General features: G+C 44.8%; 1 long non-coding RNA gene across 1 annotated transcript in view; it reads left to right on the top strand.

Moving 5' to 3' along the window:
- Positions 1-423: 423 nt before the first annotated feature.
- Positions 424-14698, top strand: part of LOC146776011 (uncharacterized) — a 51678-nt gene continuing 37403 nt past the window's right edge. The window contains exon 1 of the long non-coding RNA XR_014972155.1: positions 424-1755. This is a non-coding gene — a long non-coding RNA (uncharacterized LOC146776011). The remainder of the gene's footprint in view (positions 1756-14698) is intronic.

Raw genomic sequence — 14698 nt, 5'->3', positions numbered from 1 at the left:
ACAACATTCAAACTGTTATCAACCAAGTGTGTTACTGTGGTGGCCATTTTGAGCTAGTCAAAATTATACATGAAACATATATTCAGTCTAGTGCTCTATATGGTCTAATACATGTAATTTCTAGTTTTTTGAACTATTGTATTCATAGTTTCAAACAATTATTTCCTCTTATTTTACATGTTGATATCCTTTATACATAGTACCTAAAACGAAATATTCTGTATACAGTCTAGTGCTGTTTTTAATATATGCACATAATGTTTACTATTCATAAAGCATAGTGCTCTTCTAGTGAATCCTGTTGCCATTACTAGTCCTTTTCAGTGTGCCTCTTCGAACCGAGGTTCCATTGTTTTCAAAATTAATTACGGCAGGCCAGCCGTGAAGAGTGCACCGCCCTTGAACTGTGAGGGGCCACGGAGACACAGAACTGTGCTAAGTCTCCGAGTGGTGAAATGGACGGCCTAATTCGAGGATGATCGGAAACTTTGGAGGCCCACTGCAGGGTTAAATTCATAACTGAAAGCCATGTTAAGCGCAGGACACACTGTTGGCTATATTTATAAAGGAACACTTTGAAACCTACGAAGGAATAAAAGTACAAACTACATATACCAGGATGCCGCACTTGTGAATCTCACCTGTTAGCCATTGAAAGGCAGAATAAATTGCATGCTGGTCGAAGTGTTCTTTTCATTTACCTGCGCCGAGAAATGGAATGCCTGTGAACAAGGAGCATAACCAAGCTCCGAAACGCGTAAGGCTTTTTTCTTTTTTACTCCGAAGTCAAGTGAATCCTGTTGCCATTACTAGTCCTTTTCAGTGTGCCTCTTCGAACCGAGGTTCCATTGTTTTCAAAATTAATCACGGCAGGCCAGCCGTGAAGAGTGCACCGCCCTTGAACTGTGAGGGGCCACGGAGACACAGAACTGTGCTAAGTCTCCGAGTGGTGAAATGGACGGCCTAATTCGAGGATGATCGGAAACTTTAGAGGCCCACTGCAGGGTTAAATTCATAACTGAAAGCCATGTTAAGCGCAGGACACACTGTTGGCTATATTTATAAAGGAACACTTTGAAACCTACGAAGGAATAAAAGTACAAACTACATATACCAGGATGCCGCACTTGTGAATCTCACCTGTTAGCCATTGAAAGGCAGAATAAATTGCATGCTGGTCGAAGTGTTCTTTTCATTTACCTGCGCCGAGAAATGGAATGCCTGTGAACAAGGAGCATAACCAAGCTCCGAAACGCGTAAGGCTTTTTTCTTTTTTACTCCGAAGTCAAGTGAATCCTGTTGCCATTACTAGTCCTTTTCAGTGTGCCTCTTCGAACCGAGGTTCCATTGTTTTCAAAATTAATCACGGCAGGCCAGCCGTGAAGAGTGCACCGCCCTTGAACTGTGAGGGGCCACGGAGACACAGAACTGTGCTAAGTCTCCGAGTGGTGAAATGGACGGCCTAATTCGAGGATGATCGGAAACTTTAGAGGCCCACTGCAGGGTTAAATTCATAACTGAAAGCCATGTTAAGCGCAGGACACACTGTTGGCTATATTTATAAAGGAACACTTTGAAACCTACGAAGGAATAAAAGTACAAACTACATATACCAGGATGCCGCACTTGCGAATCTCACCTGTTAGCCATTGAAAGGCAGAATAAATTGCATGCTGGTCGAAGTGTTCTTTTCATTTACCTGCGCCGAGAAATGGAATGCCTGTGAACAAGGAGCATAACCAAGCTCCGAAACGCGTAAGGCTTTTTTCTTTTTTACTCCGAAGTCAAGTGAATCCTGTTGCCATTACTAGTCCTTTTCAGTGTGCCTCTTCGAACCGAGGTTCCATTGTTTTCAAAATATATATATATATATATATATGTTTTTTAAACTAGACTCCCGTAGAGGTAGTGTACCAAGCTCCATCACCACGCAAATCCTATTCGCGATATTGCGAAACTCGTTAAGGATGTGCATTTCGTATCCAACGGCTTCGTAGCACTGTGTCCTGCCTAACATCATATACGTATAAGGTCACGCCAGCTCCTAGTTTGGCATGCGACGGCTGCGCGGTACCAATACGTGCGTTAAGTCAGCTACGTATAGGGTCGCGCCGGGTGCGCGTTCCGTATGCGACGAGTGCACGCTACCACGCCCTGTGTTATGTCATATGGTATTGCGCCGGGTACGCCATTCCGACATTTATTTTTTTATATTTTCAAAACTATATCTAAATAAGTTTAAAGTGTATATGAGAGCAAGCAATAATCTACTATATTTTCCACATTTATATATTTCTAACTGTAATAAACTTGTATTATGGTAAATATATTTTCTCAAAATCGCGTCGGGTGCGGCCTCCTAGCGCGCTCGGTGCGCGATTGCCATGTGACCTTAAAAAAAAGCTTTTAATTGGTTCATAACATTTCCCATTGTAACAGTTGGAGGACCCCACCCATTTTAGTCATTCTCTCTACACCGTTTGATGAGAGACACGTCTTCTGCTTACAAAGCTTTTTTAAAAACGTTTTTGCTGTGTAAACATATATTATAGTACACACAACATGCAACAATCATCTTGATCAATAATCATGCTCTGTACAGTAGCTTTCCACGTGTGATGGCCATGCATCTGAAACGTTACATCAAAAAACAAATGTGTGTTACACGATGCCCCTGGTGTGTGTGTGTGTGCGCGCATTATTGTGCTGCCTTGCGGCCTGGGTATTGGTGGCTCGAAGGGGTATCATCAGCCACGGGCAGAGTGCACATCCTAGGTCACATGTGACAAACAGTAAAGAGTAATGTGTAGATTTGTGTTGCAGTATGCTCTGTTGTCAGGCTTTAACAGTATAATGCTGTGTCATATGTGAGACTTTCAGATTCACGTTTGACATGCATTGCTTGACTGTAATGAGCGTTATCACTGTGTATGACGTAGCCTCACTGCTGATGCTCCCTCCATCCGAGCACATTCACATGTGTGCGCTTCGCGATAGCAACACTTTCAATAATACCGCACACCATTGGCATGCGTGTCTGCACATATCCACAAGCTTGACAACGACATGTGATGTTGTCCATTCAATGTTTTTGGACAGCATCTCATTAGCTATAGTTGCCGCCCTCCTGGTACATGCTACATTAATGTAAATTGCGGATTGTGCGACTTCAAAACTGCAGCAGGGACACACACATAAGTACACTTCCTGGCCAGGCAGGAACTGAACAATGCCCAGGTCCCTGGAATAATTATTAAAACCCCTACGCTGGCATGCCGTACACAAGCCCAGCCCACTTTGCGTATGTATAAATAGGATAACGACGACGCCACATGTCCCAGTTCTTCTACACTGCTTCAGGTGATATGGCCGCATCCACCTCGCATATCTCAATGTGCAATAAAAAAAAGGGATCCATGAGGTGTACATCATCCGGGCAATCAAAACTCCATCTAAATTGTGAACTCTGCTGGCCGTCGTGTTTGGACACAAACCAATGACAGCAGGTGAGCAGTGGGGCCTGGGTGCACTGTGCGGCGGGAGGGATGGGGTGCATCAGCCTGGGTGCACAGGTGCAAACAAGCGATGTTGCCGCGTGTAATGATGTGATCTCTGAACTCATTCAGTCACATCTCTGTCTCATTTTAAGGACCTGCTGGACTGTACTGTAGGCCTGAGCCAGCGGGCAGTGCTGCCCTACAGACTCGTGGCGTTGGCTTTTGGGGCACTGTAGTGAGCTGATTACTAAGTGTACATGCACACAGGCTTGCGGCACTGCATTGCACGCGCACATTATGCTTCTAGCATGCGGCCTGTTCCTTTGTATGTGAACGTTGGCATAACATATTATTTACCCTAGTCTATTCTCATGCACTCCAACTCCTCTTTGAACCACGATTACCACTAACAGTTGGTAGATCGTACTTAAAGAAGGAAGGATGCACTCAACTGGTGTTCTCTCATAAGCTTGAAATAAACCTTCATTTACCTTAAGACGTTTCCCCCATTATATTATTTCTCCCTTTTCAGACACTGAGTTAGTTGCATGAAAAAGCACGCAGCAGGTGCTCAACCAGTGCTGATGCTCTGGCCTTTCTGATGCCTTCCATCGTGATATCAAGACACCGTCCCAAACCGGAGACCTGCTGTGCCACCCTGAGAGGCACCCCGGATTCCGGAGCTCGCAACGGCACGTCGTTGGACACACCGGTTGTGGCAGGTGAGCAGTGAAGCCTCGGTGCGCAGGAGCTGCATTTGAGCACAGTGTGGGGGAAGGGCCTGGGGTCCAGCAACCTGAGTGCACAGGTGCAGGCAAGCGATGTTGCTGTAGCTAATAATATAATCTCTGGCCTCATTCATATCTCTGTTTCATTTTAAAGACTTGCTGGACCGCACTGTTTCTCGCTGACCCCATCATCCCAGACACATGGGTGACGGGAAGTGAACAGTGAGGGCTGGGTGCAGTAGGCCGACGCTCTGTCTCCTCCTCCCTCTGTTCTTTTGACTCTCCCTCCCCTTCGCCCTTCCACCCACTCGCTCACTGTCCCATTCTCACTTTCTTCCCTTCATTCTGACTACCTTTCTTTTTCTCTTGGAAATGGCACACATACTTATGTTTCTTTTCTCTCTTGCAGGTTTTGTTCGCTGCTTCCGGAGGAATCCCACCCACTTCTTTCATGTTTTACTGTTGTTCGAATAAAGTTACGTTTCCATTTATTTGTGTTGTTTTAATAAAAGTTATTTGTTTTACCAATAAATAAGTGAGTGTACAGGTCTTCTTTTTCTGACAACACTTGTCTGTAGTTTATTGTGAAAATCGGCGGTTGATAAGGAGGTTATGAGGGAAAACATTTGTAATTGTGCGGTGCACCTACCAAATATAAACCAACAGACTATTACATAAATGAAGCCTGGGTAATTCTACACCAGCAAGGGTTCTATGTGTGTATCACTTTATAACACCATGAGTACTGCCCGTGTGATTACAGAACCAATAAGGCACTGCCTAGGGCCACCGAGGCTTCAAGGACTGGCGAGGCCCACCCTGCATATTTAGGTAAAGTCCCGGAGGTTGCCGATCCCCGGTCTTGAGTTGGCCGTGAAGCCCCCCGAACAATTCGTAAACCATACCCGGGGAGGTGTCGATCCCCTAGTCTGCAAAACGTCTCTGTGCCCTCCAGCACCTAATTTACATGTGAGATTAAGGTCCCCAGTGCTGCTGAGACCCCGCAATATGATAATAGGATTGGCCCCGGAACATTACCCACCAGTGGGCTCATTTAAATGAATGGGTGAGACCCTGCTTCATTTTTTTCCCGCCATTTTTACCATCCGTCTCCGCTTTATTAAAGCAATACGAGGTTTTCCTCCTCTCGCTTTTCAATGCTCCTGCCCTGTAATAGCAAACATAAATTTCCTGCGGATGCACACCCCGGGACATTGTATGACCTGCACCTGGAAGGTGGTGCTCCATAGAGCCATGATGCATTGGTTAATGCATAACTACAGAATTAGTATAATTGGCTGGGACCGTGGTGGCATTGGGGCTCCCCCCACAGTCCCCAACGAGGTGGCCAGGGCCCGGGGGATGGGGTCCCTGGGGCCAGAAGTGGTTATGAAGGGAGGCCACGCGGCCCCCCTCTCCAATATTATTTCTGGCCCAGAGCACTGGTCCATTCCTATCCTGAAAGTTTCGGGGTGAGTCATCAAGCGGGGGCCGAGAAAAAAGGGGGTCACAAAATGTGTTTTCCCAATGCAATTTTCCATAGGAACCTTTAATCGCAGCTACAGCCCGAACTGCTGAACGGAATTACACCAAATTTGACCAAAAGGTAGCCCTTGGTTCAGAGTCATGCCTTTTGGTTAAATGGTGTAAATCCGTTCAGTAGTTCCTGAGAAAATCAAAAGATTTTTTTTTTTAAACTGAAAAGAAGGCCCTGTGGGATGGGGCCCCCGGGACTATAAATGGCCTTAGGAGGGGGGCCATGCAGCCCCCCTCCAAAATAATATTATTTAAAAAAAGCCCATGCCCAGGGGGATGAGGTCCCTGGGGCCCGGAATTGGGCACGGGAGGGGGGCCCACGCGTCCATCTTCCCGGTAATCATTTTTTGGTTTTGACATTGGGGGTCAGGCCCTGGGGAATGGGGTCCCCAGGGCCACAAAAAAGAAAAAAGAAGGTGGGGCAACACAGACCCCCTTCCAAAAAAATTAATAAAATAAAAAAGACGCAATCATGCCTAGGCCCCACCCCCTCATGGACCACTCTGCAAACGCGCGTTTTAGATTGGGGAATTAAATCCCCTTCAATACTGGGGGTTCCTGGGGGCCAACTAGCCCACCAGGAACCTCCAGTATGTGCCAGGGAGCTGCGTTGCAGAGAGGTGCTCTGAGGCCACGCCCCTTTTTACAACACTCTGCAACGCAGATCCGTGACACTTACTGGAGGGACCTGGTGGGCTAGTTGGACCCCAGGGACCCTCAGGATTCAAGGGGAGTTCATTCCCCAACTTAAAATGCGCCACGGGGCACGTTTGCACAGTGGTGAAGGGAGGGGGTGGAGCCTGAGTTGACATGTGTGCAAACACACCCTATGGCGCGGTTTAAGTTACCTCCAGTAAGGTACCTCCAGTAAGCGCCACGGAGCTGAGTTGCAGAGTGTTATAAAAAGGGGCGTGTCCTCTGAACACCTCTCTGCAATGCAGCTCTCTGGCGCATACTGGAGGTACTTGGTGGCCTAGTTGGCCCCCAGGGACTCGCAGGATTGAGGAGGAATTAAATTTCCAACTTACAACGCACAACAGGGCATGTTTGCAGACATGACAACTCAGGACAAGCCCCCTTCCTTCACCATTGTGCAAACGCGCCTGTGACGAGTTGTAAGTTGGGGAATTCATTCTCTTTCAATACTGAGGGTCCCTGAGGGCCAACTAGCCAAAGAGGTATCTCCAGTATGCGCCAGGGAGCTGCGGTGCAGACAGGTGTTCATAGGCCACGCCCCTTTTTACACCTCTCTGCAACGCAGTTCTGTGGCGCTTACTGGAGGTACCTAGTGGGCTAGTTTGACCCTAGGGACCCTTAGGATTCAAGGGGACTTAATCTCTCAACTTAGAACGGCCACAGGGCGCGTTTACACAGTGGTGAAGGGAGGGGACGGGGCCTGAGGTGACGTCTGCAAACACGCCCTATGGCGCGTTTTCTGTTGGGGAAATAATTCCCCTTCAATCCTGAGGGACCCTGGGGGCTAACTAGCCCACCAGGTGCTTGCAGTAAGTGCCACTGCGCTGCGTTTCAGAGAGGTGGTCCAGGCCAGTACACTTTTTACACCTCTCTGCAATGCAGCTCTGTGGCGCTTACCGGAGGTACCTAGAGGGCTAGTTGGACCCTAGGGACCCTCAGAATTCAAATGAACTTAATCTCCCAAGTTAAAATGGCCACAGGACGTATTTACACTGTGGTGAAGGGAAGGGACGGGGCCTGAGGTGACGTGTGCAAACACGCCCTGTGGCGCGGTTTAAGTTGGGGAAATAAATCCCCTTCAATCGTGAGGGACCCTGGGGGCTAACTAGCCCACCAGGTGCTTGCAGTAAGCGCCACTGCGCCTCGTTGCAGAGAGGTGGTCCAGGACAGTACACTTTTTACACCTCTCTGCAATGCAGCTCTGTGGCGCTTACTGGAGGTACCTAGTGGGCTAGTTGGACCCTAGGGACCCTCAGAATTCAAATGAACTTAATCTCCCAAGTTAAAATGACCACAGGACGTATTTACACAGTGGGGAAGGGACGGGGCCTGAGGTGACGTGTGCAAACACGCCCTGTGGCGCGGTTTAAGTTGGGGAAAAATTTCCCCTTCAATCGTGAGGGACCCTGGGGGCTAACTAGCCCACCAGGTGCTTGCAGTAAGTGCCACTGCGCTGCGTTGCAGAGAGGTGGTCCAGGACAGTACACTTTTTACACCTCTCTGCAATGCAGCTCTGTGGCGCTTACTGGAGGTACCTAGTGGGCTAGTTGGACCCTAGGGACCCTCAGAATTCAAATGAACTTAATCTCCCAAATTAAAATGGCCACAGGACGTATTTACACAGTGGTGAAGGGAAGGGACGGGGCCTGAGGTGACGTGTGCAAACACGCCCTGTGGCGCGGTTTAAGTTGGGGAAATAATTCCCCTTCAATCGTGAGGGCTCCAGGGGTCCAACTAGCCCACCAGGTGCTTCCAGTAAGCACCACGGAGCTGCGTTGCAGAGAGGTGGACTAGGCCGTGCCCCTTTTTACACCTCTCAGCAACGCAGCTATGTGGCGCTTACTGGAGGTACCTGGTGGGCTAGTTGGTCATGATTCAAGGGGACTTTATCCCCCAAATTAAAACAGCTACAGGCGTGTTTGCACACGTCAGCTCAGTCCCCCCTCACTTCACCAGTGTGCAAAAACACCCTGTGGCGCATTTTAAGAGGTAGTTTTAATCCCCTTGCCCTATTATATACCAGGGGCTTACAGTATCCGTCTGAAAAAAGTTGAGGGTACAGGATGATTTTGCAACAAGGCTTCTTTCTGCTCCTCTGTTTGTTCTTTCTGCACGTTTTCCTTCTTCCTGTACTTTTCTTCAACTTTGAGGACTTCGGTTGCCCCTTTCTGCATTTCTTTTATTTCTTACTGTGCGTTTTCTCATCTTTCTTCACATGTCCTATCTCTGTAGGCATATTTAGAAATTATCATTTAAAAAACCTTTGAAATTCACTGAAAAAACCATAGGTTTCAGGCACGTTATAGTTAGGAATTAGCATTTAAAAAACCTTAGCAATTCACTGAAAAAACTATAGGTTTCAGGGGCGTTATAGTTAGCTGGACATTGCACTCGTACAAAACCCGTGAAATTCCCCCGTTATAGTTAGTTCAGCTAACTATAACTCGGGCGCCCACAATGCACTGCTGATGATGTCACATATTACAGCACTCATGACATCACTGATGACATCATCCTTGTGATAGAGTGGCAGACCTCCTCTCACCTTAATATAACCTTTGATACACACACTCAAAAATAGAAACTAACATTTTCTAAACAATGGTCATACCAATACCAGTTACAACAACCTATTCAGTAATTCTAAGTACTACATACACATCCACTCACATGCCAACAGTCCTATATAGTCACTCATACATGTACGCACTCATCATATGTACTCATACACCTATACATACTGTCACACACCGTCACTCATCCATAGAGTTACTCCCACACATAGTCAATCCTGCTAATAAAGAATCAAACATCCATTTACTTGCATATACAGTTATACACACACCAGCACACTTACTTCTACAGAAAGTTACACATACTTACTCTTTTAAAAAATCACTTACTTATTCATACAGGAACTCTTCCAATCACTCACTCTCACATATAGTCACTTATATACAGCAATACTCACATATACTAGTTTAAAACATATGTAGTTACTTATAAAGACACTATTGAGACAGTCATTCACTCACTAACACACCCATACACACACTCATCCACCCATACAGTCCTGCACACATACTGTCTTCAACACATACACACAGTGACGCATTCATTCATGCATCTATGCACTAGTAATACCCTCCACTGAACCATACAGACACTCAGTCATACTGATACTCGAAAAACCAAGTAATAACCCATTTAGACACTCATGTAGCTACTCACCAACCCATGCAGTCACTTATACACAAAGTGAGAGACTGATACAGATATTTACATATTTAAACATTACTCAGTAACCCATGTATTCACTAAGATACACTTAATCAGTCCGTTATACAATTAATTTTACAAAAAGAAAATCATCCATTTAGACAATATATACCCATTTATTCTTCCATCGACCTTGAGATATACATATATAAAAAATATTAAATTTTCAGAAAAACACACATTCACTGGATGATGTCATCAGTGATGTCATCAATGATGTAATTTGAGATGTCATGAGTGACGTCATGAGTAATGTAATATGTGACGTCATCAGCAGTGCATTGCGGGCGCGCGAGTTATAATTAGCTGAAGTAACTATAACGGGGGAATTTCATGGGTTTTGTACGAGTGCAATGTCCAGCTAACTATAACACCCCTGAAACCTATGGTTTTTTGCAGTGAATATATATATATATAGATATATATGTATATATTTATATATATATATATATATATTCACTGGAAAAAACCATAGGTTTCAGGCCTGATATAGTTAGGAATTAGCATTTTAAAAACCTTAGAAATTCACTGAAAAAACAATAGGTTTTAAGGGTGTTATAGTTAGCTGGACATTTCACTCGAACAAAACCATTGAAATTCCTCCGATATAGTTAGTTGTACTAACTACATCTCGCGCGCCCGCAATCCACTGCTGATGATGTCAAATATTAAATCATTCATGACATGGTCAGTGACATCACTGATGACATCTCAAATGACATCACTGATGAAATCACTGATGACATCATCCAGTGAATGTGGTTTGTTTTGAAATTTAAATATGTATGATATATATATATATATATATATATATATATATATATATATAGCAATTTGCATTGAAGAATGGGTGGATATATAAATATAGATATCTGGATGAAGGACTGTTTACTTGACTAATTTATAGTGTCTCACTAAATATAGTGGATAGTGACAAAACTATGTGAATATCTGTATCACTTTGTCAGTTGTGGTGTAAACTGCTGCACCAGTTGGTTACTAGCTACGTGAAAGTCTATATTATTTATTGATTAGTTAACTGAGTATTTGTATGGGAGAGTGAATGTGTGTGTGGTTCGGTGGGGGGTGTGTGACTGCCGAAAGATGTGTGAATAGTTGATTCAGTAGGTATCTGAAGTTAAAACTACATGTTATAACAGTTCTTTGGGTGAGTGAATATCTTTATGGGTGTGGCGATGAGCCAATATATGTCTCAATGGTACATGTCCAACAAACTAGAAAAATAAAAGCCAGTGTATGTGTCAGTTGTTGTATATAAATAAGTATACATAAGACTCAGTGATTGTATGAGTGACTGTATGGATAACTGTATACTTGTAATATTGTTTTTATACCACACTAAGTAGCAGTTATTATCTATATGAATAGATGAAGTGGTGTTTTTACAAGTATATAGCTAAGTAAAAGTAAGTATGATCCATTGTTTGCATAAGTGAGTAGGATGACTTCATAAGTGATTAGGATGTGTGCTGGTGTGTAATGTCGATATAGGTGTATAAGTATATTTGATAGTGTTCTATTGATCATTGACAGCATGTATGAGTGAATCTATAGGTAAGTGATTAGATGTGTGTATAGATCTAGGAATCACTGAGTGGTTGTTCAGAAACTTGTATTGGTGTGTCAATGGTTTTAAATCTGGCAGTCTCTATTTTACAGTGAGTGATGAAAGGTTATACTAGTGTATGATGAGGTGTATCTGATTGTCACGTGGATGATGTCATCAGTGATGTCACTGACCATGACATGAATGATGTAATATGTGACATCATCAGCAGTGGATTGCGGGCGCGCGACATGTAGTTAGTACAACTAACTATATCGGAGGAATTTCAATGGTTTTGTTCGAGTGAAATGTCCAGCTAACTATAACACCCCTAAAACCTATTGTTTTTTCAGTGAATTTCTAAGGTTTTTTAAATGCTAATTCCTAACTATATCAGGCCTGAAACCTATGGTTTTTTCATTGAATTTCAAAGGTTTTTTAAATGCTAATTCCTAGCTATATCAGGCCTGAAACCTATGGTTTTTTCAGTGAATTTCAAAGGTTTTTTAAATGCTAATTCCTAACTATATCAGGCCTGAAACCTATGTTTTTTTCAGTGAATTTCAAAGGTTTTTTAAATGCTAATTCCTAACTATATCAGGCCTGAAACCGATCATTTTTTCAGTGAATTAAAAAGGTTTTGTAAATGACAATTTTTAATGTATTAATTGTAATACTGATTTTTTTATACTGATTTCCTACATTTTTTAAACTATTTATTTTTAGATTTCTTTTTTAAATTACATTATAATTACATTATACATTACAATACAAAATATACTTTCTCAGAATGAATTACTTTAGTTTAAATCTTTGGCAAATAGGCAACAGACTTTTAAGTACAGTAGTTACAGTTGTTGCAATGGGCAACACAATTTCAAACACAAAGCAACATTGAGCTCAATGTGAATTTCTAGTTAAATGCAATTAGTTACTTTATGGATTACTTTTCTAACCACAGGACTGGATCCTAGATTCAGTCCTTGGAAATCTCCTGTAAACAGTTGAGTAAAAGCATTTTGGTTACAGTAGTTATTTTTAAGGAATATTATTGTATTTTAAAAGTTGACACTTAGAAAATGTTTCACATAGAATCACCAATGTTATCCTATGACAGAAAATTCACTTAGCAGGTAAGTAGTGTTATCGTTACTTTTTCTTACTCAGTGGTGGATCCTGGATCCAGCACAGGTGAATCTCCTGTAAACAGTTGAAAGAATGTGTTTAAGTCATACAGACGATTTTTTACGAATATTTTTAGTTTGTGAAAATAGACACTTCGAAACTTTTCTACTTAAAAGCACACAATGGATTCCTATGGAAGGAAATACAAGTTACTGGTAAGTATGCTTAGAATTACTTTTCAGGGTCAGTGCTGGTCTAAAAGATGCAGCCCTGGGTTCTCTCCTGATAACAGGTGAGTAAATCGTAATTCGTAGTTCGGCTGATTTTAGAGGAATATTTGTACGTTTCATAATTGGACACTTAGAAACTTTTCTGCTGAAAACCACACAATGGATTCCTATGGAAGGAAATACAAGTTACTGGTAAGTACGCTTAGAATTATTTTTCAGGGTCAGTGCTGGGCTAAAAGATGAAGTCCTGGGTTCTCTCCTGAGAACAGGTGAGTAAATCGTAATTCGGCTGATTTTAGAGGAATATTTGTACGTTTCATAATTGGACACTTAGAAACTTTTCTGCTGAAAACCACACAATGGATTCCTATGGAAGGAAATACAAGTTACTGGTAAGTACGCTTAGAATTATTTTCCAGGGTCAGTGCTGGGCTAAAAGATGCAGCTCTGGGTTCTCTCCTGATAACAGGTGAGTAAATCGGAATTCCTGGTTTGGCTGATTTTGGAGGAAAATTTGTACAATGGTAAAGGAAGGGGGCGGGGCCTGAGGTGACGTGTGCAAACACGCCCTGTGGCGTGTTTTAAGTTGGGGAATTAATTCCTCTTCAATCCTGCAGTCCCCTGGGAGCCAACTAGCCCACCAGGTACCTCCAGTATGCGTCAGGGAGCTGCGTTGCAGAGCGGTGTTCAGAGGCCACGCCCCTTTTTACAACACTCTGCAACGCAGCTCCGTGGCGCTTCCTGGAGGTACCTGGTGGGCCAGTTGGCCCCTAGGGGACCTCCGGATTGAAGAGGAATTAATTCCCTAATTTAAAATGTGCCACAGGGCGTGTTTGCACACATATCACCTCAGGCCCCGCCCCCTACCTTTACCACTGTGCAAACGCACCCTGTGGCGTGTTTTAAGTTGGGGGATTAAGTCCCCTTGAATCCTGAGGTCCCCTGGCGGCCAACTTGCCCACCAGGTACCTCCAGTATGCACCAGGGAGCTGCGTTGCAGAGAGGTGTTCAGAGGCCACGCCCCTTTTTACAACACTCTGCAACGCAGCTCCGTGGCACTTACTGGAGGTACCTTGTGGGCTAGTTGGCCCCTAGGGGACCTCTCGATTGAAGAGGAATGAATTCCCCAACTTAAAACGCGCCACAGGGCGTGTTTGCACAGTATCACCTCAGGCCCCGCCCCCTACCTTCACCACAGTGCAAACGCGCCCCGTGGTGCGTTTTAAGTTGGAGGATTAAGTCCCCTTGAATCCTGAGGTCCCTTAGCGGCCAACTAGGCCACCAGGTACCTCCAGTAAGCGCCACCGAGCTGCGTTGCAGAGAGCTGTAAAAAGGGGTGTGGCCTCATTACACCTCTCTGCAATGCAGCCCCCTGGCACATACTGGAGGTTCCTGGTGGGCTAGTTGGCCCTCAGGGACCCCCAGTATTCAAGGGGAATTAGTTCCCCCTCTGCAAACGCACCAGGGGGCGCGTTTGCAGAGTGGTGTAAGGAGGTGGCGTGGCCTCCGGCCCGATCCGGTCTTTTCTTCTTTTTTTTTAGAAGGGGGGCTACCATTTTTTTGGCCCTGGGGACCGCATCCCCCAGGGTCTGCCCCCAAGTTTTTGATTATAAAAATCAAAAAACTGGAAGGGGGCCGCGTGGCCCCCCTCCCAAGGCCACAATTTGCCCCGGGGACCCCATCCCTCGGGGCATGGCCCTTTTTTTTTTAATGGAGGGGGACTGTGTAGCCCCCCTCCTCTGGCCACTTTAAGGCCCCGGGGACCCCATCCCCTGGGGCCGGCCATTGTTTTTAAATTTTTTTTAAATTTTTAAGTAGGGAGGGGGGCCGCGTGGCCCCCCTCCCGGGCCACTTATGGCCCCGAGGACCCCATCCCCTGGGGCCTGGCCTCTGTTGGGGGCTGTGGGGGGTCCCCAATCCCCCACGGTCCCAGTCGGCTCCCCGCATCCTGCGGGAGCCGGCATTGCTTCATTGAAGCGAGAGCAGGTTTCCCTGCTCTCGCTTCAATGAAGCAAAGCAGTTTGCAATGACAGGGTGGGA

The sequence above is a fragment of the Triturus cristatus genome, chromosome 12 (assembly GCF_964204655.1).
Source record: "Triturus cristatus chromosome 12, aTriCri1.1, whole genome shotgun sequence".
NCBI lineage: Eukaryota > Metazoa > Chordata > Amphibia > Caudata > Salamandridae > Triturus > Triturus cristatus.
Note: the sequence above shows the minus strand (reverse complement) of the source record. Positions and strands in the feature narration are given on the sequence as shown.